The 22,023-nt window shown below is 43.6% G+C and overlaps 1 long non-coding RNA gene across 6 annotated transcripts in view; it reads right to left on the bottom strand.

The window, feature by feature from the left end:
• The window catches only part of LOC125615035, a 105,935-nt gene that overhangs the window by 55,158 nt on the left and 28,754 nt on the right, over positions 1 to 22,023 (bottom strand). For 3 of the 6 annotated variants that reach the window (XR_007345604.1, XR_007345601.1, XR_007345603.1), the window contains exons 2-3: positions 11,468 to 11,637; positions 10,662 to 10,736 (exon numbers count right to left, since the gene is read on the bottom strand). This is a non-coding gene — a long non-coding RNA (uncharacterized LOC125615035). Of the gene's footprint in view, positions 1 to 7,003; positions 7,122 to 10,661; positions 10,737 to 11,467; positions 11,638 to 22,023 lie in introns of all 6 variants that reach the window. The other 3 variants (XR_007345606.1, XR_007345605.1, XR_007345602.1) reach the window with 3 other exon arrangements.

Raw genomic sequence — 22,023 nt, 5'->3', positions numbered from 1 at the left:
GGAATTCATCATGAAGCAGGAGAGACAGAAAATAAATCAGTGAGCATTCAACACTTTGATAAGTGCTTAATTAAAGTTAGCTATTAAGTTCTACATGAATACAAATGAATAATGAGCATCAGGAAGACCTGACATTTTCTCTGGACCTTAAACATCAGTGGTAGGTCACTATGTAGAGAGAAAGGCAGAAGGGAGTCCAAGAAAGAATATCTGTGGAAGCATGGATGGATATAGATTCACTCCATGAATGAACGGCATGCCTCGGTGTAAAGGAACGGAGGGCAAGTAATGGCTAAAAACAGGAGCAGAAGGCCAAATGTGGTTGTGAAGGCTCTTCTTGTGCAGGTTGAAGGGTCTGGATTTATTTTATTGCAAATGAGACTTAGAAGAGGTTTTTCGAGCAGGAGTAAGATGGATTGACGGCATTATGGGCCCAATTAGATGAATGTGTGAGAGAGGGAGCTATGCCAATAATGACTCCAAATTGTAGCTTGCACAATTTAGTGTGGAGCATATCGATAGAAAAGCAAGAGAAGAGATAGAATGGGTATTTCTGCTGACGAATGCATAAATCAGTAAGAGCAAAGATATGGGAACACCAAGAGATGAAAAAAAACCCAAAGAAGGGCCACAGAAGAGAAATCTAACTGGGAGAAGAGTAGGAGAGATCAGGGCCATCCATGGAAGCTCAAGAAAATGTGCATTAATAGTCACATGGTCCATAAATGTTGAATAGGTAGAGGCTTGAAGACGGAGGACATAGAAGCCTTTGGCAACCATAGGAAGTTCAATTTCAGAAGACAGGTAGAAAGAGAAAGTTGGATGGTTGTACAGTGAGATTCCAAGTGGAGGTGAGGACATAGAACAGTGGTTCTCAGCCATGACTGCTTCCTAGAATCTCTTGGGAAACTTTCGAAGATGCCAATACTTAGGTCCCAAACTCACAGACTCTGGCTTAATTGTCCTGGAACAAGGAATAATACTGGGAATCTTTTAGAGAAAGAGAGAGAGAGAATTTTAATATTTATTTTTTAGTTTTCGGCGGACACAACATCTTTGTTTGTATGTGGTGTTGAGGATCGAACCCGGACCTCACGCATGCCAGGCGAGCGCGCTACCGCTTGAGCCACATCCCCAGCCCAATCCTGGGAATTTTTTAAAGCTCCATCATATGAATCCACTAAATCCAGATAGCAAAGGTCAAGGACCACTAGGCAAGAACAGATACCAACTACGTGGGCAATGATAAACAGAAGGACATACAGGGAAGATCTTGAAAGGGGAGCAAAGTAGAAAGAAATAGTAAATCCTTACCTTAGAGATATTACCAATTTGCTTCTAGATCACGGTAGTAGTCTGACAACAAAACCAGTCACATGACATTGGTTTCCCAGTAGCTATGTTCATAATATGCCACAGTCTAGTTTGTGAAAAATAGTGTTATATCTTCAAAAGCAATGTGCATACCTTGATTACAAATGCATTATTGCTAAAAAATGTTAATAATTTTCTTAGCTGGTGGAAAAAATTGTCCCATGAGGGGTGACCACAGACTTTCGATTTGTATATGGCATAACTATGTGGAGTGCCATAAAGAAAAGCACAATATATTTAACAAGGTGTGCCTAAAAGAAATGAGAGCATAATTGTACATATGAGAAATATCTGGAGAAAGGGGAAGACGGTAGAGATGCAAGAGAATCAACTGAATTTTTCCTGGAGAAGAAAACAGGAAAGAGAGTCAGTAGATCTCAGGCATCAAGAGAGGCTAACTCTGGTGATGAGTAATAAGCTCTCCAGATAGAATCATGAAGGAAGTACAGACAGGTAAAAATGTAGACAGATTTAGAAGTAATTAGAAGAGGCACAGTTGGAAAAAAATTACCTCTGACGGTCTCTCTTTTCTCCTGAGCTGGGCATGAGCTGGGAATGAAGAGGGTTGAGTGGGGCAAGTGCAGGTCAGGCCGAGAGAGAAAGGCAACCAGAGATAATTAAAAGATGACTGAGTGGCACTGTTGGTCCAGCTGAGGCTGGGAAGCTTATAAATTGCTAATGGAACCAATTCAGCATGGTTATGCGATTTATCTCCAGCATGGTCCAGCAGCTTCAGGGCAGAGGGTGGTGAAGACAAGCACCCGGGACTGACACAGCATTGAGATGGAAGGGAGACAGGGAGATGAGAAGGATAAGGGCAGGCATGAGAAGCCCTTGGAGGGATGGGTGATTAAATCTAGCCTAAGAAAGAGGAAGGGCAAGGCCAAGATCAGATGCCAATTACATTACAGAACACATTCAAGTATAACCTTTGGATTAAGCTGGGTTCTCCAGTGGAACAGAATCCATAGGGCATACGGAGGCATGATTTATTATAAAAAAAAAAAATAGCTCTCACAGTTAAGGAGGGTGAGAAATCCCACAAGATGCTGTCTTTAAGCTAAGGACAGAGGAAAACCACTGGTATATAATCCAGTTCAAGTGCCAGGAGTGCTGGTGGCATGAGTCCTAGTTCAAGAGCAGTCGAAGATGGATGTTCCGGCTCAAGGAGTCAGACAGAAAGCAAGCCAGAGAATTCAACCTCCTACTTTCTGTTCCTCTTGGGCCCACCCCAGGTTGGATGCTGCCTAATCACATTGCAAAGGGCAATTTGCTTAACTCAGTTCAATTCAAATGTCAATCTTTTGCAGAAACATCCTCACAGACACACCCAGAAATCATGTTTAAATCGATATTTTGGGCATCCCTGGGTCCTGTCAAGTTGACACATAAAATTAACCACCACAGTCCACCATCAAGGTCTTACTGTGCTTTGGTGTGTGGGTACCAAGCATTACGCCAAAACTCTTCTGGGTCTGATCTCATGTAATCCTCCCTCACTTTACAGAGGAGTAAGTATGGTTTGGAGAAGTGAAATGACGATGGACGTCTCTGACTCCACGAAGATCCAGGAATGTCTAGTTCCACAGGGTTGCAGAGCCACATTTCTAAGTATATGGTTTTGTAGGTTGAGTTATCCCAAATGATGACTAAGGTAGAAGAGGCGGCAGAGGGAGTGGACCAGTAAAGTGAATGAAAATTGAGTCACTGAAACCAAGGAAATCCGAGCAATCTTGCTGGTCAAGGGGATGGTTCATCAACAAAGATGCTGAATTAGGCTATAGGGCCAGTAGGCAGGGGACCTCCGCACAAAGGAAATTTGACTTCCTTGAAGGGATCACATGAAGAAGAACCAGCCGGGAGTCAACTGGAAAAGAAATGTTTAACAGCCGTGGAGACTCTGAAACTAGGCAAGAGGTGGCATCTCATAACCTAATCGTTTCACCTCTGACCACTCTTTCATTGTCTCACACATGAACTTTCGAGGGACACCTCATATCTAAACCACAGCACTACTAGAGCTGAGTCATGTCCACAGAGAGCTCCCACGTGACAGACCTTATATCCTCAGCCTCCAGTCCCTCCAGAAGTCAAGCTGATCCAGCGTCCTCAAGGATCCCAGGAAAACAAAAGCAGATGTGTCGGGGTCCCCAACACTGATTTATGGCATTCACCATAAATCACATTATTAGCATAAATTATCTGGCATGGTCTAAAGTCCCAGATATTTCGAAGTTTCCCCCCATCAAGAGTGTTGTGATGTGAACTGATAAATATAATCAATAAGAGTGTAAGTTATAGGTTATAGATTAGTTAAAAAAAAAAAAAAATATATATATATATATATATATATATTATAGTTATAAGATTTTGATAAGTGAGATAAGACAATTATAAAGCAAGAACTGTCATAAACAGGCCTAAGACTGTATTTTGCTACCTTCTATTAAAAAAAAACTGTTATAATAACTGTCTCTGAGAAACTGAAATGAAAGCTGTTTTCTTATAATATATTGCTTTCTGTACTTTGTACCCCACAAAATGTACTCAACTCGTGATATGGTGGTCTTGGTGACCCAAGAGTTTGAAGTAGATTCTCGCCCCCACCAACCACCTACTCAAACTCAGGATATGGTTGTCTAACACCTGCTCAAACCCAAGATGCGATTGTCTTAAGTTGCTGTGCTAATTGCTGTCTTAGCTTCTGTGATTGGCTTGCTTGCATGTGCTAAGGAAAGTCCCTGATCTGTGGTTTTTGTCCTTAAATTCCAAGACACAGACCAGGAAGATGCTGTTCTCAAGAGCTTCAGCCTTTATGGATGGGTGACCGTCCTTGGCCAGGTAAATAAAACCCTCTTTGATTTGAATTTGGACTTAGAGTGTTTTCTGAAGCGGCTCCCTATAACAAAGAGTAAGTCATTTCTTTGGGATTTTCAGGGTCTGAGCACTGAGATCGTCTTTTGGTCTAGAGTTCAGAACTTCCCAGTTCCAAACAGCAGGCTGATGAGAGAGCCATCAGGAAGCTGCTGGTAAGCTTTGGTCTGTTTGTAGTGAGTTTTCTGGACAGAACTGACATCTCCGTCCTTTTGTACTAGGAGGGGATAGTAAGCAAGAGTGATCGCATTCTCCTAGGCACACAGGCTTAATTAGACTTGAACTAAAGATGGAGAGACTAAGACAGAGAGCGAGATGATGGAGGGTATATATTTTTTCAAGGGAACATTTCTGTCACTTGTATTTTGTCACTGATATGCCTTTTGAGTAGGGAAGAAAGTAAATGGTTCTTTATACCTAGTATTTTAGACCACAGACAACACTCAATTTGTCCTCTCCAAGCTACAGCCCACTCTAAGATTTGTCAGTGCTTCCTGTTTTATGATCCACAATGGGTAAACTCTCTTGTGAAGGTATACTCGATCACAGAGCTAAACCAGGAGAGTTTTGCCCAATTATTCCTTTACTCCTCCTTCCCATGGATCAATGGTGAGGTCATTCTATTCCAATGCTCCTTGGGGAAGGTTGTGACATATGTAAAAGAGAGAGAAATCCATGCTCAGCTTTCCGGTTTCAAAATCAACATTGGAGCCCATAACAGAGGCAAAATTTTGGGAGACTGTAGTTCCAAAGCAGAACCCAGAGAGACCCCAAGTAGAGTTTATTTCAAAAAAGTGGGCAAAAAGAATTCCATGATCTGTTGGAGCCAGTTTTTACTACTACTCATATTAGATTAAAATCCCTAAAAGGGGAGATGAAAGGGGAAACTATGAGCAGTCCTGAGAGGGTCCTCTGTGTTCTGATCCTCTGAGGTTTGGGCCCAGAGGGATAAGAGAGCATAAATCCAAAAGTAGAAGGAACCAGAGCTTGCCAGCTGAGCAGGGTTTAGGAAAGTGAACAAGGTCTTGGAGTTCTCCACCTCCACCCCATCTGGAGCCACAAAAATAGAGAAATTGGCTTCAAGGGTCCAGATAAATGGGCCTGGCCTCTCATTCCCTACGGGCAAGGTAAGGAGCCAAATGTTTCCCATTTAATCTTCAGGACTGATGAGGCTTGATATCCCCTGGTCACCTCGTGGAGGTTCAGAGTAACTTTTATCACAACCACTAGGAAAAAGATGAAGCCTTAGACATCCCCAAGGAGAGCAGGAAGAATGGGCAGTGACCGATGGAACCAATGGCAGTAAGGCCCCCAGTGGTAGATACAGAAGAGAGGACATGATGGCCAAGAACCAGCTGCCACTCCCGATGGCTTGTCAGTGCCCAAGTCGCCTGGAAATTGGGGGCATTCATAAAATAAAAAGAAAAGGGAGACACTGACTTGGTTGTATTTGCCCTGAAATGCTACTATCTGTTCAGTGGCATCGTGCTGAAGAGAGAAAACAAATTCTATGGTGGAAATATTATAGAATTGTCCTTTATTTTGCAAACTTGAGTCTGAGGTCTGCGAATTGGGCAAAACTTGCCATATTTTAAATTCCTGAAAGTTTGGGGATCTGTGGTAGCCGCAGAAGCAGCAGAATTATGTCATACTGCTCATATAAATATAAGCAGTATTTTTTCCGAATCGAAACTTGAGGGACATCATTTTGACTCTGGAACAGAGATGCAAGAGGCACTGCCCCAATAATGTGTGCCCAGCTAGGACATCTTCTTTCCATATCCACAGGCAACAAGTATGATGACCATACATTTCAAAAGGGAGGATGAATGAACAGCTTCGAGATGGAAGAGGTTGTCTTGGAGACACAGACTAGACCTCAAAATGTTGGGATGTCTGGGACAATTCATGGATGAAATCCAGATTCCTTGATATGAGTGACCAGCCCCTAGAGATTTCCTTCTTAACAGCACTCAAGTCCTGATGAGCTTTGGCAAGCCTCTCACCATGCATGCCCTGTTCTCTTGCCCTGAGCCTTTGCACAAGTTTTTTTGGTTTGGGGGTTTTTTTGGTTTTTGTCTGTTTGCCTGTTTTGGTTTTGATTTTGTGCTGGGGCTCCAACCCAGGGCCTCCTGCATGCTAGACAAGCACTGGACCACAGAGCTACGCACCCGGTCTTTCACAGATTATTACCTCTGGCCAAATTATGGAAGGTAATCCTGCCTGTCCCCATCCTTGTCAACCTTGCTACTCTTCTTTTAATCTTTCAATGGGAACTTAACCATCTTGTCTTATTCAGTTTGGGCTGTTTTACCAAAATGGCAGACACTGGGTAGCTTATGAACAATGGACACTTATTTCTCAAAGTTTTGGAGACAGAGAAATCTGATGTCAAGGCATCCATGGATTCAATGTCTGCAAGAGCCCCTTTTCTGGCTCATGGACATGCCATCTGTTTCTGTCCTCACATAGTAGGGATAAGGGTCACCTTTACTCCTACTACATGGTCTCTTTCGTAAGGGCACTGATCCTGTTCATGAGGACTCCACCCTTACAACCTAATCCTCTTCTAAAGGCCCCACCTCTTAAGGCATTGAGGATTAAGACTTCAACATATGGATTGGAGGAGAGCACAAACCTACAGACCATAGCACTCTTCCAGAAAAGAGTCCCCAATTTCCCCCAGATAGTTTCATTGCCCTTTCCATGAACTCCCATGGCATCTGAAGTCCTCGCTGGTTTTAGCAGCACTTACCACACTGTGTTCAATTGTCTGATTACTTCCACATCTCCTCCCCTGGACCAGCAGCTACATGAAGACCACAGGCACATCGTCTTGACCATTGTTGTAACCCCAGAGCCTACTGCAGTGCCTAGTAAGCAGAAGGTGCTCCATAAATGCCTGTCACCTCAATAGGGTTAATGACTCATGGGGAAGGAGAAACTTTGATGTGGACTATTTTAGAAAAATCAGTGCTGTTCAACTCACCTCCCTAAGGGAAGTGGCCCCAAGCAAATAGACATCAGTCAGAGAATTGTAGCCAAAGAATTTTTCTTCCCTTGTTCCCCAGGGGAAATTACTGCTTTGAGCAGCAATGTTATAGCCTGACACTTGGAGAGAGAGAGAGAGAGAAATCCCCTCGAGCTGTCAAATCAACAAATGAGCAGACCACTCTCTCTTGAGGGTCTGGTGGTACCAATTCCAGAGGGCAGAACCTCAGTTCCCCATGCTCAAGACTATTATCAGAGTCTGGGCTCTGGAGATTGACTGTGTGGACCACCTCTGAGAATTCCCTGGGTGTTCAGGGGTTCTTATATTGAGAATTCCCTGAATAGAAAGATTCACTGGGTACCTTCTCAAAGGGAGGGTTTGTGCCAGGCATTTCCACATAAGGATCTGATTGAATCTTCAGAACAAAAAAAAAAAAAATTTGAGAGATAAAACATTACTCCTCAGATTTATAGAGGTGAACACCAAGGCTCAGAGAGGTTAAATAACTTGTTGGTGGTAACAGCTAGTCAGAAGCTGAGTTGTTCTCAAGAAAAAATATCCTCTGTCATGTAACTGCTCAGTTTTTTACAATTGCTATGGCAAAAATAATGTAATATTTCACTACCTGTTTCCAAAAGCTCTGGGTGATCTCTCTCTCTCTCTCTCTCTCTCTCTCTCTCTCTCTCACACACACACACACACACACACACACACACACACACACAGAGTCCATCAGGTGATAATTGGTGTTGCTACAGAACAAAAGAAAAAAAAAAGAAAGGGAACTGTAAAATTCTCCACTCTCCTGGGAAAGAATCAGGCATTTTCTACTTTGATAATCATGGTATTTTCAAGCAGAAGATAAGGATTTAAGCAATTGTTTTCCATGCTTCCGATTTAAGTTTAAAATTTCCAAGAAGAGCAGAATGTATCAGTTAGGTCCTTCCTTTTTTTCCCCTCCCAGAGATTATGTAAGTTGTTTACTCTCACAAATAACCAGAAAGAGCTTGGGTGCTGTTCAGTGACCTGCATATCAATATGCCATGTAGTGATTAATTGTTCACATTATATTCTGCACACACCCTCAAATCTTCCTCTATCTCAATTAGATGGGTCAACTTACAAATTTCAATGCCCATAAGTAGCAGATCCATCATAAAAGATAGGGTCCCAATGAGTGGACTCAATGTCTGTAGTGTCTCAGAGCATGCACCCTGTTTAGAACTGGTGCCATTATTGAATTCTAGCCAATGGCAGCCATGCAACATCTCAGAGTCTATGTGGCTGAATCTTCTGTGTTAAAAAAAAAATCAACTAAAACTGGGAATTTGCATTAAATTTCCCAATTTTGAAAAAAACTGTGTGAGTTAAACAGCCTATACCTGTGGGTAATTTTCTATCCAGTCTGATTGTCATATCACTGTCTGCAACAGATTTTAGGACCCAGGTCTTCAGTGAGATCATCAGGCAGCTGAACAGTATAGCCCATTAGTCCATGACCTAAGAGCCAAGAGCCCTGAGCAGGCAATGACGGGCAGCCACAGGGACCCCACAACTGTTGAAGTCTTGAACATCCAGCCAAAGAAGTAAAGAACTATCCTCTCTGTAAGAAAACAACAAGACTCCTAAGTCTGTATGGTCTCAATTTTAACATTTTTGGTAGTTGCTGTAGACAGAGCATCTTCTCAGACTCAAGCAAACACAGCTTTTGAGAACATGTTATAACACCTTTTATCTCAGCTATGGGTAAGGTGAGCTGCAAACACAACTATTTACAATCGCAGGTACAGAGGTACACCTAGATGCTTGATACAATTCAGAGGGAATCTGACCAAGAGATTAACTACATTTCCAAAAGGAGTGTGGTGTTAGAAGAGGCCAGGTCAACAGAAAAACTCATCTCCCAAGTCATCTTTTGGTTATTTGGTGAGAATACAGTAGGGACGTTCCTGTGTCAAGTTGGAGGTATACCAGTGAACCACACGAATTATGTCCTTCAACAGAAAGGAAGAGGCAGCCCCTGAGATCTACATTGTCCTGGGAAGATCACCCTTCACCCAGAATTGTCTTTCTGGCAGCAGGAATCCCTAAACTCCTTCATTACCTGCTTCTCATGCCTTACACCTCTGAACATTCCCTACTCGCAACTCCCCAAGTACCCCCATTGAGTCCTCTATAATTTGTGGTCCACTACCTATAAGACTCCCGTATCTTCAATTGCATTATGAAATATTTCCTTTCCCTTTCTGTCCTAACACAGTAAGAAGCCCATTGAGAACAAAATCTTAATTTAAAAATAATAGCAAAATATAACATAAAATAAATAGCAAATACTTCTAAGCCCACTAATATGCTAGGCCTGTTCCAAACACCACAACACCTGTATGAATTTCCTTAATCTTCATTAAAAATTGCTTAATTGAGCACATTACCATATCATTTCCTTATTTTCTTTGGGTGCTAAGGATTAAACCCAGGACCTTGGGCACACTCTACTACTGAGGTACCCCCCTGGCCCTTACCTTCCCATTTTTCTGATTAAAGAAAATGAAATATAGAAAAGTTGATTAATGAGCCCAAAGTTACAGAGTTAAAAAGTAGTGGATCAGGAACACAGGACTTGAATCCAGGTTGGACTCCAAATCCCATGTGTGTAGCCACTGTGATAGATTGTGGTGCAGAAGAATCCATGGTGACTGAGGAGACCACTTGAAGAAGTAGAAACATCACAGCAACAGGGAGGAAGTCTTAGAGGGGTCCATGTGTTCCTAGGACCAGTCCCTAAGAAAATCCCCAAACTCCCCTAAAGACATAGCTTCCCCTACCATCGTCTCAAGAGGTAGCTCTTCTCTTCATTCCCATACCCCTCATTCACGGCCCTTCAGATGAGGGATGGCTCCTGCTTGCCCATTCTGAGTCTTTCTCACCACTGGCTCCCAACACTTTGGGCTTCCACCATCATGCTGCCTGACCCAACAACCTACCATCTCTCTTGTTATAGTCATCCACAGACCCCCCTCCAAGATTATCCCCTCATCACCACAGAATTCTAGCACCTGAATGAATCATTGCCACCCTCTCCAGTTACTGCCTCCGTTACAACTCACAGTACTTCTGCTTTCCTAGAGAAATCCCTGCTAAGCCCAGCATCTCAATTCCATGATCTCTTCTCTTCCGTGATGTTTCTTCCTCTACCCTAACTCAGCCACTCTACCCCAAAGCCATATCCTAGACCTTTTTATGCAAGTAATTACACCCCCTCCATTATCTCAATTCTAAGCATTCTATTTTCAAACGACCTCATCTTCAGTTTTCCAATTCTAAAAACCATTGACACCTCCATAAGCTAATTCCATGATTGCACCACCTTTTATCAGACCCTCAACTCTGCCTAGCCTCGTTCTTTTTCTTTCGTGTTTACCTTCAGGTGTGGATTATCATCACCACTCCCCATCATATACTCCAATTCCTTTCCTCATCTCTTCCCAAGATTCATCTGGAGGGGGAAAAAGAAAAACCCTTATTAAATCTCGCCATTCCAAATGTTCATCCAAACAACTGAATTTGGTAGGAGAAAAAAGAAAACACACAAGAATATTCACTGGCTTTTCTTCAAACGCATTATGACCTACCACAAGTGGGCCCAGATACTATCTGCCAATTCTATTACATTTTCCAAATCCTGCATTCTTCCAATTTTATGGTCTAATTCAAAAGGGCAGGGGGGTCCAATCAAAGGACTAAATTATCATTGTATAACTTCTTGTCTTTCCCTCTCTTTGCTCTCAGCTAAGAAAATAGAAACCCCCAGAAGAAAATTCCACAGTGTCTCACCAACCCATCTACCAACCTCAGAGCATGTGTTCCCTATGCTCTTCCTTCTCACCCAATCCACAGATGAACTGAAAGTCTCCTCTCTTCAGCCGGTCATCTTCTTGAACTCTGGGTTCACATTCATTTTTTCAATACCAAGGTCATTGACCAATCAGTCTCTCCCATTCCTGCATCATCAAAGTTTCCCTCTCTTATCCACCTTTCCCGTCAAATACAGAGTCCCAGTCTATTTCAACCCCAGCCCCACTCCATTTCTCTGCTTTAATCCTTGCAAAAGTAGAATTATCTCAAAAGTGGAATGATCTCCATTTTCTTGTCTCCCTTCTTCTGTTTTACCCAGTCCTTCCATCCTATGTCACCCACTGCCTCACTAAAATATCTCATAAATGGCACCTTATAAAGGACACACTTTATGAGACCCAACACATGGAGTTTCATCTTGTTGGATGGAAGATGGATGACAAGATGGATGGAGAGATGCAAGGATGGATGGTGGAATGGATCGATGGCCAACCAGGAATACGTCAGAAGATCAGCTGGTTCCCTGGATTCCTTTCCATGCCCTATGGAACCAGAAGAAAAACTCAGGAAGGATCTATTTCAGCCTGATGATCAAATTCCCTGTTCTAAGACCTTGGAGTGAGTGAATACTAGGAAAAATAAATTTCCACAAACACCCTTGCCAACCAGCATCATGCAGGCTTTTCTTGAACCATGTGTTTTACATTGAGCTTCCCATTATGGACTCATTTTAAAAAGTAGCTCATTATGCCATAAATCATTATCCCTGCCTTGATGAATAAGTGTTCAGGGGGCTCTTTCTCTGCTAGAGAGGTTGGTATGCCTGTTAGATCCTCTCATTTAATCCTGCCTCTTCACATCTCCTAAAACAGGAATGTATTATCTCTCTTTACAAATTAGCACTCACAAAAGACAAGTAACTTACCTAAGGTCGCAGCTAAAAATTGGTAGAAGCAAGATTCACACCCAAAGCTGACCAACCCTTGCTCATTCCAGACCACCACATTATTTGCCCAATAATTTCCATCTCTATGCTCAGTGCTGTGTCTGATGTATCAGATGTATTATCTCAGTGATTTAATTTTCCTATCAGCTCTTAGCCATTTTCCCAGATGAGAAAACCCCTAGTCTCTGAGAGGTTAAGTTACCTACTCAAAGTCACATGCAAGCAAATGGCACAGGTACACTTAATCCAGGGCTGCCTGCAATGTCAAACTTATTCGTTTTATAGAAGAACCTGGGGAACAAATAGAGGTCAAAAAAGATAAAGTGAAAAGTTCAAGGTCAACGTTACTTACCAGTGAGAAAAGTGGGACTTGAATCAAAGTTGCCAACCTCTCAACAGCACTGCCCCCATTATTTAAGAAGTGTGCACTGTGGCTAGCCCCTGCCTTTCCACATTGAGTGGAAAGCAATTAACCAACGGACTTCCTTTTTTGATACTGTTAGGGGATGGGCCAAGTTCTTGGTGAGCAACCAACCCTTGGCCTGTGTTTCCCCAGGACTCAGACCAAGTTAAGCAGAAATGAAGCCATGCAAGGGTGGACAGGGGATTCTGCTCTGTTTCTGGGTCACCCTCCTCCTGAACAAGATTGTCAAAAGGAAGCAGCCTAAAGCCAGTGGCCGTTCAGCGCTTAACCGAGATGTTGCATGTTTCCCTGGAGGCTGGAGTAAAATACCTGCTGGAAGTACACCACATTTATCATGTGCTCTGTGCCCCAGCATGTGCTGTTTACTTTCTCACTGGAGGTGCAATTATTTAACGAGGTGCTGAAGCCTGGGGAAGATTGCACATTTTAATCAAAGCACCAAATGAGCGAGTCTAGATGACTTTACAGAATGTATTTGAGGTGAATTTTGCACAGCAATGTCTGAGTATCAGATAATTAAGTGAAAAGGGAGATAACTTCCCAAGGGGTGTAAACAAACACACCAAGTCAATCTCACCTCAGTGTTATGCTGAGTGAAGAAAATGGATTTCTGAGTGGACTGTGGCCTGCAACCCAGGGTGGCTTCCTCCAACGTCAAGCCAGGCTACATACGGAGCCAAGAACTGTGGGGCCGCTGTGTCATCTACAAAGCAACCGTTGGAGAAAGCTTTGCCAAATTTCCTTCCATTCGTAGAGGGAGGGAAAGCCTACGGCCTTGAAGGGCAAAGTGACTTTTCTCAAGGTCATGGGGCAGCTCAGAGGGAGATCTAAGATCTGATTCTCAGTCCTGTGTTACTTCCAATCTACTTGGTCAATGCTCCCCAGATGTTAGCTATGCATGGTAACACAAACAATCACAATGACAACTAAAATGAGGAGAACTGACCATCATGAGTAAAAACGCGAGGTGCCATGTTTTGTGCTTGATTAATTCATAGGATACTCTCCCAAGGATCCCATGAAGGCAATCCTGCTGTTATCCTTGGCTTAAAGGTAAGAAAACAGAGACAGACAGAATGTAAGAAACCAGCCAAACAGCTCCCCAAGTCGAGAATGTCACCAAGCAGGTATCAGGTGGGACCCCCTGATGTCCCCAAGTTCCACAACCCTGAGCATTCAAAGCCTTCATTGGTTTCCTGAAATCTGGGGTGCTTCAGCCTGGAAATCTTTGCCCTCAGCCTCTTGCTACTAAATCTGCTGCATCTGTTTAGACCACATTGATCTTCATGAGTAGCTCGGTGTTTCTCTCATTTTTCATAAAGGCATTTAAAAAACAAGTGATAAAGCAGAATGCATCTGCATCTACTCCTTGGTAAACTCTGGGGTCACAAGGCAGGGTCCCACAGAATGCCTCCCAGCCATCCACTGAAAATCACCTATTAGCTTCTTCCAAGGTTGGGAGGTTTCTGACTGGTTTTCTCATAGGAGTGTCTTGCTTTCTTTCTCCAATATGGATCTCAGGTGGGTTAACACCCCAGGTCTCATGTCCTCCTTCCTTCCAACCTCTTCTGACTCCTTTCTCTCTTTCCTTCCTTGTGAGGAGAAAACAGCTCACCTCCTTGGACACCCATGCCTTCAGGGTCTCACCTTCTGCCCTGAACATCTTATCAAGATATTTTCCTGGACAGAGGCAATTTCCTTTTCAGAGACGGATTCTGAAACTAGCTGCTAAGAAAATTCATTATTCACTTTGTGACACCAATAACTACGGGGTCTCCACTTGCATTTTTTTTAAGCCAGACTATCTGTTTGTTTGTGCAGCGTCTGGTCTCTACAGGATAACCCACGCTGGCAATCACTGAAGTTGAGATTTTTATTGTGTCTCCTCTAAAGCTTGTCCTTTCTTGACTTTCACCTTTCAGATTTTTTAATGATGCAAACTTTATTCTGCCTGAGATGGCAGGATGTCCAGTTTCTTCCTGTCTCCAACCCCTGAGCATCAACTCTCAGAAAGCTCCTACAGTAAAAATTTCTTGAGAGTAAAGGCCTCATTTGGCTGAATTATATCCATCCTCTGAGCCTATTACAGGGCCTGCATGCAGAAGGCATTCATTCATTCATTCATTCATTCATTCATACACATTTATCAAGCATCTGCTATGTTCAAAGAACTGTTTTCTAGTTTGTGAAGATGCACAACTAGAGATAGAGTCCCTGGACTCAAGGATAAGTCTATATTGAAAGTTCTCAAACTTTTGTGGATATGGCACAAAAATTTCCCCAGTGAGAAACTGACAAAAACTTTAGATCATCTTTTCAGAAAATGCACAGTATTTTAGTACAAAATACAAGGCAAACAATGGCCCTCTAGTTTTTTTTTTTTTTTTTTGGTATCTGGACTTTGGCCAGAACTTCCCCCTGTGAGTGGGGTGACCTGCCCCACCACCTGACTTTGAACTCATCTGTGCAACTTGCTTTGGTCAATAGGATAATAATAAGAATGGCTCAAGCAGAACCTTGTGAGATGGACTTGCATGTTGGGGCTCGAGAATTTGCACTTCTTCCACCACCATGAGGAAGACCAACTTAGTCCTCTCTCTCAGAAGGAAGATGAGAACCACGAGGAACAAAGCTTAGTTGTTTCAGCAAAGACTACTCTACATCAGCCATCAGCCAGCCAACCCAAGAGAGGTAACCACTCCCATTCAAGTTTAGCAGAACCCCTGGCTAAGCCCCAGCTGACTCCAGACCCATAAATAATATTCCCTCATAATGAAGGGCTACTGAGGTTTTGTGGTTGTTGTTATCCAATACATTATGGCAGTAGATAAATAGTACACAATTTTAAGGGCATGATGGATAATCTGAAGTTCTATATGTACCATCGTAAGAACGCTTGGTCTTCCCAAGGATGCTGAGAAGGAAACAGAAATGACAGCATCGTATATTAAGCACTGCAATGGAACAGATCTAGGTGTTTTGGAGCAACAACAAGGTCTTGCTTTGCAGAGGAGCTGATATCTGAGATATGAGGAACAGGGAGATATCCATCAACCTAAGAGGAAACAGTTCCAAAAGTGGATATTAACAAGTACCAAAGCCATCACATGAAGACAGTTTGGCTAATTATTGCTTCGGTGAGACTGCAAACCTTTCAGTTAACCAGTACCAGGTAGTTTTTTTTCCTTTTTTTTTTTTTTTAGAAACTTGAGAGAGAAGTCCTGGATATTTCCAATTTACAAAGATACTGATATAATAAAAAAAATGAAGATTGGTAAGAGGCAGCACAAAAATAGTGGTATAATTTAAAGATTTTTCAAAGAATGAACAAACTTTTTACCATGGGGAGAATTAGAATAGTCCTATGTGCAGCTTCATTTGAATGCAACATTAAATGCCTAAGCATATCCTTTAGAAATGTGAGAACTGGGACTTAAGGCCTTTGTGTCTCCCCTCCACCCCAAGCTAGCCTAAAATAGAAGGTGTAAAGACAGAGGAGGTGTTGGTGAGAGTTGAGACTTAATAATGCCTTGTGGTACTAAATTAAAATAGAGTGGTTTTCAGATGTTGAAGAGGAAAACAATGCAACCTCACTTAGTGAGGGTCCTCTTGATGGGACACCTCACAGGCATACACTGAAAAGTCCTCAGGCACAGCTACAAGGCTTGGTGCGTGGGCCCCCATCTTGGCTCCCTTGGTCACCCACCAAGAGGTCCCCACCCACCCAACCAGCCTTTTAGAATCCACCAAGATGCTCACCATCTCACAGCCAGGTACCAGAGGTGATGTGGTGTCGCATCGCCACCTAGTGGCCACTTCTGAGAAACTATATTCTCCTTCACCTCTGGGATTTATGAGCCCCCCCATCCCCACCCCACCTTGGCCAGGGGATGGTTCTTCTCCCTGACAATGGGCTGCTGGTGACAGACAGTCCCTGTGTCTGTCTCTATCTATTTGTCTTCTCCTAGACCCTGGCATGACATCCTCAGTGCACAGTAACTGCAATTATTAATAATCATTACCACCATGCTACTATAGAAATAGCCGAGTCTGTTTGAAATTAATTGGGATGTGGGAAAATGAGATTTTTGAAGATAATTAAGAATCCATTTCCCCCTTTAATTTCATCCAATAAACAGGTACTAAATGTTTAATGCAGGCCGGCTCTGTGCCAGGTAACTGGGACAGGGTGAAGAAGATATAAAAATGGCTCAGATGCGGGCTCTGCTGTAAGACTTCTCCAGTCCTAAAGGAGAGGAAGACATGTGAACAGCCAGCTCTCTGGAGTGCTAAATTCAGACAGAGCCGGCGTGCTGGCTAGGACAGTGCAGAAGTGACACCAATTCACGGAGACACCTGCGGTTTCCCTTAACTCAGAATTCAATCGAGATCCTTACCATGATCCTACGTGGCAGAGACAGCTACCCCTCTAAAGGGCTTCTGGGCCTCTCAGCAGCAAGGAGGTGTCTCTTTGGGGAGCTCCTGGTCTTGAATGGATGAACAGGAAACTCCATGAGGTTACTGGAGTTAATGGAATCAAAAGTTCAAGCAGGATGACCTTGGGTGAGTTGCATAACCTGCTTTATTAGTCTCATCCATGACAGAGGAGGATGCCAGTAGTAGTGTCTACATCATCATGGGGTGGTGGTGAGGACTGAATGAGTTCATAGAATACACAGACTTAGTTTCTGTCCTGTGTTCACCTTCCGTATAGTTATTACCTACTGGGGCTCTGCAGAAACTCCCTGGACTCTTCACTAGACCTGGGTCCAATTTTGTAGACTTTTACACATTTTTCATGATTATTAAAGCTTGGTCCACATCTAAACATATAATTCAGCTTCCCCATTGACCCATTTAGAGCACTTAGAACTGGGGTATGGAAGGAGGACACCCTCCAAAGACAGGGGGAAGATTCCACGCACATGGATCACATCGGACCCTGAGAACGTTTGGATGAACAAAAAGAAACTATGTCTGAGTCATTCTCGTGTTGATGGCATCTCTGGGGAGAGAATGCAAACAGGGGTGGGGAATTTGACTTCTGTGGATGCTGTTCAGCCTCACACCACCCACCCCCAACTCCTTCTTAAAAGATGTCTCTGAAGGCAGACTGTGTGTCCCTTTGCCCACTCTTCAAGTCCCATCTGGTCCTTTAGACTGTGGCATCGGTGAGGGCAGGAAGTATCATGGTCACCCTGTAGCATTCACTTTTAGGTATCGAACCTGGTGTTTGTGGGCCTTCAGCAAAAACTCAAAGTACTTGTAGCATTTCTCCATTCCCAGGAACAGGAAAGAGGTAGGTTTCTCATCGGTGATCACTGCCTGATGTTCATAGACAAGGAAAAGGGCCAAAAAAAAAAAAATGCACTGTCTATCTTCCAGGGAGAGGGACACACGCAAGCATGCTACCTGCAAGTCACTGCTTAGAGCCCACAACGCTCCGAGAGGCTGCTTGACTATTCTTTTGACAAATATGCCTCCAAAAATAGATTGGGGAGAAATTCATCTCTTTGTATCTCAATGAGGTGAAAGGAAGTGGAACAGATTATTAAAATTAGACTTTTCCCATTTCAGAGTTTCAGTGGAGGCTGCAACACAGAGAACAATGGATGCCCCCTAGCCCCCCACGAGGTGCTGAACCCGAAGCCCTGGGTTGGCCAAGGGCATGGCCAAAAGCTACCTCTGCTTTCATCAGACCACTACTTACCTCCAGGCTATGCAGGAAAAAGCCAAGACTCACAGGGGGGTGGGGGCAAGACACAAGAAGGGATGAGGTGGTGGCAAGTCTGTGTGGGGTGCACTCTGCACATGGGTGACAAGGGTGGAAAGGTGCCTTGTAGCTGTCACCTTAATGCAGACCAAAGATGAGGGCTTCTGAGGATTATAGGAGGTGGAGGGGGTGGGCTCCCTGAAGGCTGCCCAGGAGTCTGGCTCATAGTTAAAGAATCTGCAGGCTAGAAACTGAGGCTGAGCCTGCCTTGGGAGCAAATGACACTTCCAAAGCAAGGAGCCCAAGAACAGTGGTCCAGATGGAAGCCTGAGGAAGAGCCCAGCCACAAACCTTCTAGCGAAAGATCCTGTCTGAATATGTCTATGGTAGGAATTTCAAACAGGCTTAGTGAGGTGCCACTAACATACAGTAAGTGGCACCTATTGAAAGGTACAATTTGATAGCAATCCAACCACCTCCAACAATCAAAATAGTGTACATATCCATCATCCCCCCATTTCCTCCTGCTCCTTGAGAACCCATCCCTACCACCCCTCTTTTCTCCCTATTAAAAGGCAATCGCTGATCATCTTTCTTTCACTATAAACTTGTTTTTAATTTTGTGTATTTTAGATGGGTGGAATCATACAGCGTGCAATTATTTTTTTCTGCCATCTTTCACTCAGCGTAATTATTTTTAGATGCATTCCGTGGTGTCGGGTGTGCTGATGGTTCGCTCCTTTTTCATTGCTGAGTGACTCTATTGGGTGACAGAACCACCGTTTGTTTCTTCGTTTATCTGTCGATGGGCATCTGAGCATCGGAGTTGTCGGTGGCAGGAATTTGACTGGCGATCATTCTGCTTCATTTCTTTTAGAAGTAGTCTGATGTCATGTGTGTTGGTTTCATACAAGTTAATTTTTTTTAAAGAGGCAGAGGAAGGAAAGCAGCCTGTTTATGAGTGCTTCCTGCCAGAGCTGGAGTGTCCTCAGCAGGGGTTGAAGGATGTACCCCTGGGGACAGGAGTGTCCAGAGAAAGGAGTCAAGACTGCAGTGGCTGCATTGGCCCTAGGGAGCTGCAGTCCAAGGACTCCCTGGGGAATTCACAAAAGTACCACATGGAGAAAATTACACTTGTGAGCTGCTGCTATGGCTTGGATGTGGGTGTAGTGTATCCCCCAAGAGTTCGTGTGTTCAGAGCTTGGTCCTCAGTTTGCAATGATGACAGGCTGTGGAATCTTCAAGAGGTGGGCCCTGAAGACACAGGGGTCACTACCCTTGGAAAAGATTAAGGTAGCTCTCATGGGACCCTGGGTTAGTTCTGACGAGAGGGTGTTATAAACAGGCAAGACAGGCCACTCCCCTTGCCCTAGCTTCCTGTCTTGCCCTGTGACTTCCCTTTTGCACATGCCCCTGTAGCTGTATTGCCATCCATCATGAGGTCCTCACCAGAACAGAGCTGATGCCAGTGCCATGCCTTTGAACTTCTAGAACCAAACTATGAGCTCAATAAACCTCTTTTCTTTATAAAGTTTCCAGCTTCAAGGTATTCGTTATAGCCATGGAAAAAAACTAATAGGCCCACCATAAATTCAGGTTTCAACTGGATATAGGATACCTCTTCTGTCCTGCTTTACTATAGCCACAACACAGGAGGGTCCTCAGATGCCTGCCAGAAAGTCAAGAGATGTGAGGTGGGAATGAGAGAAGAAGCAATCACAATCTCTTCCCCCACTACTGACTTTCAAACCTGAAATATGCCAAGGTAATAGAAGGAGATTCCAGGGTTAAATATTAGATGGGATTAGATTTTCTATGACCTGGAAGCATCCAAACAACTTTATTGTTTTGACCCAAAATGTTTTTCAGGGACAGTGAGCAGGTAAAATTAGCATATGTGAGACAGAATGAAACTGTTTTCTGCCTCAATCTAGCTTATTCAACAAGCTGGTTGCCTATTCTGATTGAATGGCACCATGAAGCCACAATTTCTTGCTCCGAGATGAAAAAGTCAGCATAACTTTAAAGGCATGTTTGTACCTTTAAAAATAAATTTGAATTATGTTATGTGCATGTAGAATATGGCATAATGAATCCCACTCTTATGGATAATTATAATGCACCAATTAAATAAACTAATTTGCCTTGCACAAAGTCACCTCTTTAGACTTTCAAAGGCTCTGCATCCGCTCCCACCACCAAGCTCCCACCATGGGAGCTCAAGACTTCTCAGACCATGGGAAGGGGACGGACAGAAGAGGGAGAGCAATTCAAGCCATCTGGCTATGCAGCCAGAATTTAACCAGAGAGAAAGACGCGGATGGCTTCCATCCTCTGATCTGCTAAAACATTTTTGTATTATGATGCAAAGCACAGTCTTGCCTGGAGAAGGGAGACCCCCCCCCACACTCAACTTCAATAATCCCTAGAACAGTCAGACTAGACCAAGGTATTAATTAGTGAGGAAATGAAGATTCATCCAGGTCCCTGAAGTCTCAGATGCAAAAGTCCATAAACACTCTAAACACTCCGTACGGACAAGCCTTCCCTGGAAAAGACCAAGATACTGCCATCTTTGAGAACTCACTAAGCGAGCATCCTACGTAACACAAGACTTGCCATATGCAGTAGATAGAAAGGCCCTGACTTGATCTCTCTTCTGCACTGGTGCATGCCCTCCATGCCTGTGGTAATCGGGGCCACATTTGTGGATCTGCATCACATCCATCCTTGGGACAGCCCTTGAAGTGCCCCACTTTACAGAGGAACAAAGCAGTGGTTAGAAATCCCAGGTCACAGGCTCAACATAACAGAGATAGAAAGCAGCAGAGAAAAAAAAACAAGCCCAGGTCCATCTGGTTTTAAAACCCAGGATCTTTTCTACCAAGTAGCTCTGCTGCTGTGGGCTGTTCAGAGGTCGGTGAAAGGGGGCGTGTATGGTTAGGGTCAAAACTTGAAATACTGTTCTTCTCAAACGGCGGGTGATCATCAGCAAGAGGAAACGCCAGCTGACTGTCTTCCAAGAGTGTCTCCCAAGCTGGTATTTCTTCCTTTGGGGAAGTTTTCATTCTAGGAAAGATTTTAGGTCTGATGCTTGGACATTACAAAATCTGAAGAGGGTCCATCTCACAGGAAAGACACTTGAACCAAACATGGAATGCTGGTGCATATAGCCAGAAAGTCCAGACCTTTATTCACAGTGAGAAATGACTCAGATTGAGACCTAGAAATCCAAATTCCAGAAGATTAGCTAGTTATCTCCCTGTGGACAGACCCTATCAGGAGCCAAATCACAACCTGAAAGTTTATCATGAGTCTGGGATGAGATTGAGGGGAATTTCACCATCCCCTGTGAAAGGCATCCAACAGATAGCGTGAGGCCTCCATTCTAGAAGGAGGATGGTCTTGCCAAGGAGCCTAGAGACATGTGAAATATATAAGCTCACTTTATGCCCCCTGAAGACCAGAACCCTTCTGGTCGTTGGTTAAGGCTCTTTCTTTCCTAGAATGTTCTGGGGTGGGCCCTGTTAATGTTTGCATTTGATACTCCCATTTATTTTTGCATTCAGAGTAGTAATGACCAGTCCTGCCTTTGATGGGCACTTTCTTTCATGCCAGTGAGGTATTTAATGCCGTGGTGGTAGAGGCCCGCCCACCTGGGAAAGGTGCCTTCCCCTTCAGGTAACTTTGCACAAATCTCTATGTGATCCACTGTGTTATCCTACAACTTAACTCCGGGTGGGCCCTCTCACTTCCTCCATTTCTGAATCTCTAAAAGCAAATGAGTTCTGCACCCAGGCAAAGATGATTGAGGTCAAGGCAGATGCATTCTTTGTGAAAGACCC

The sequence above is a fragment of the Marmota marmota genome, unplaced genomic scaffold (genome assembly GCF_001458135.2).
Source record: "Marmota marmota marmota unplaced genomic scaffold, marMar, whole genome shotgun sequence".
Classification (NCBI taxonomy): domain Eukaryota; kingdom Metazoa; phylum Chordata; class Mammalia; order Rodentia; family Sciuridae; genus Marmota; species Marmota marmota.
Note: the sequence above shows the minus strand (reverse complement) of the source record. Positions and strands in the feature narration are given on the sequence as shown.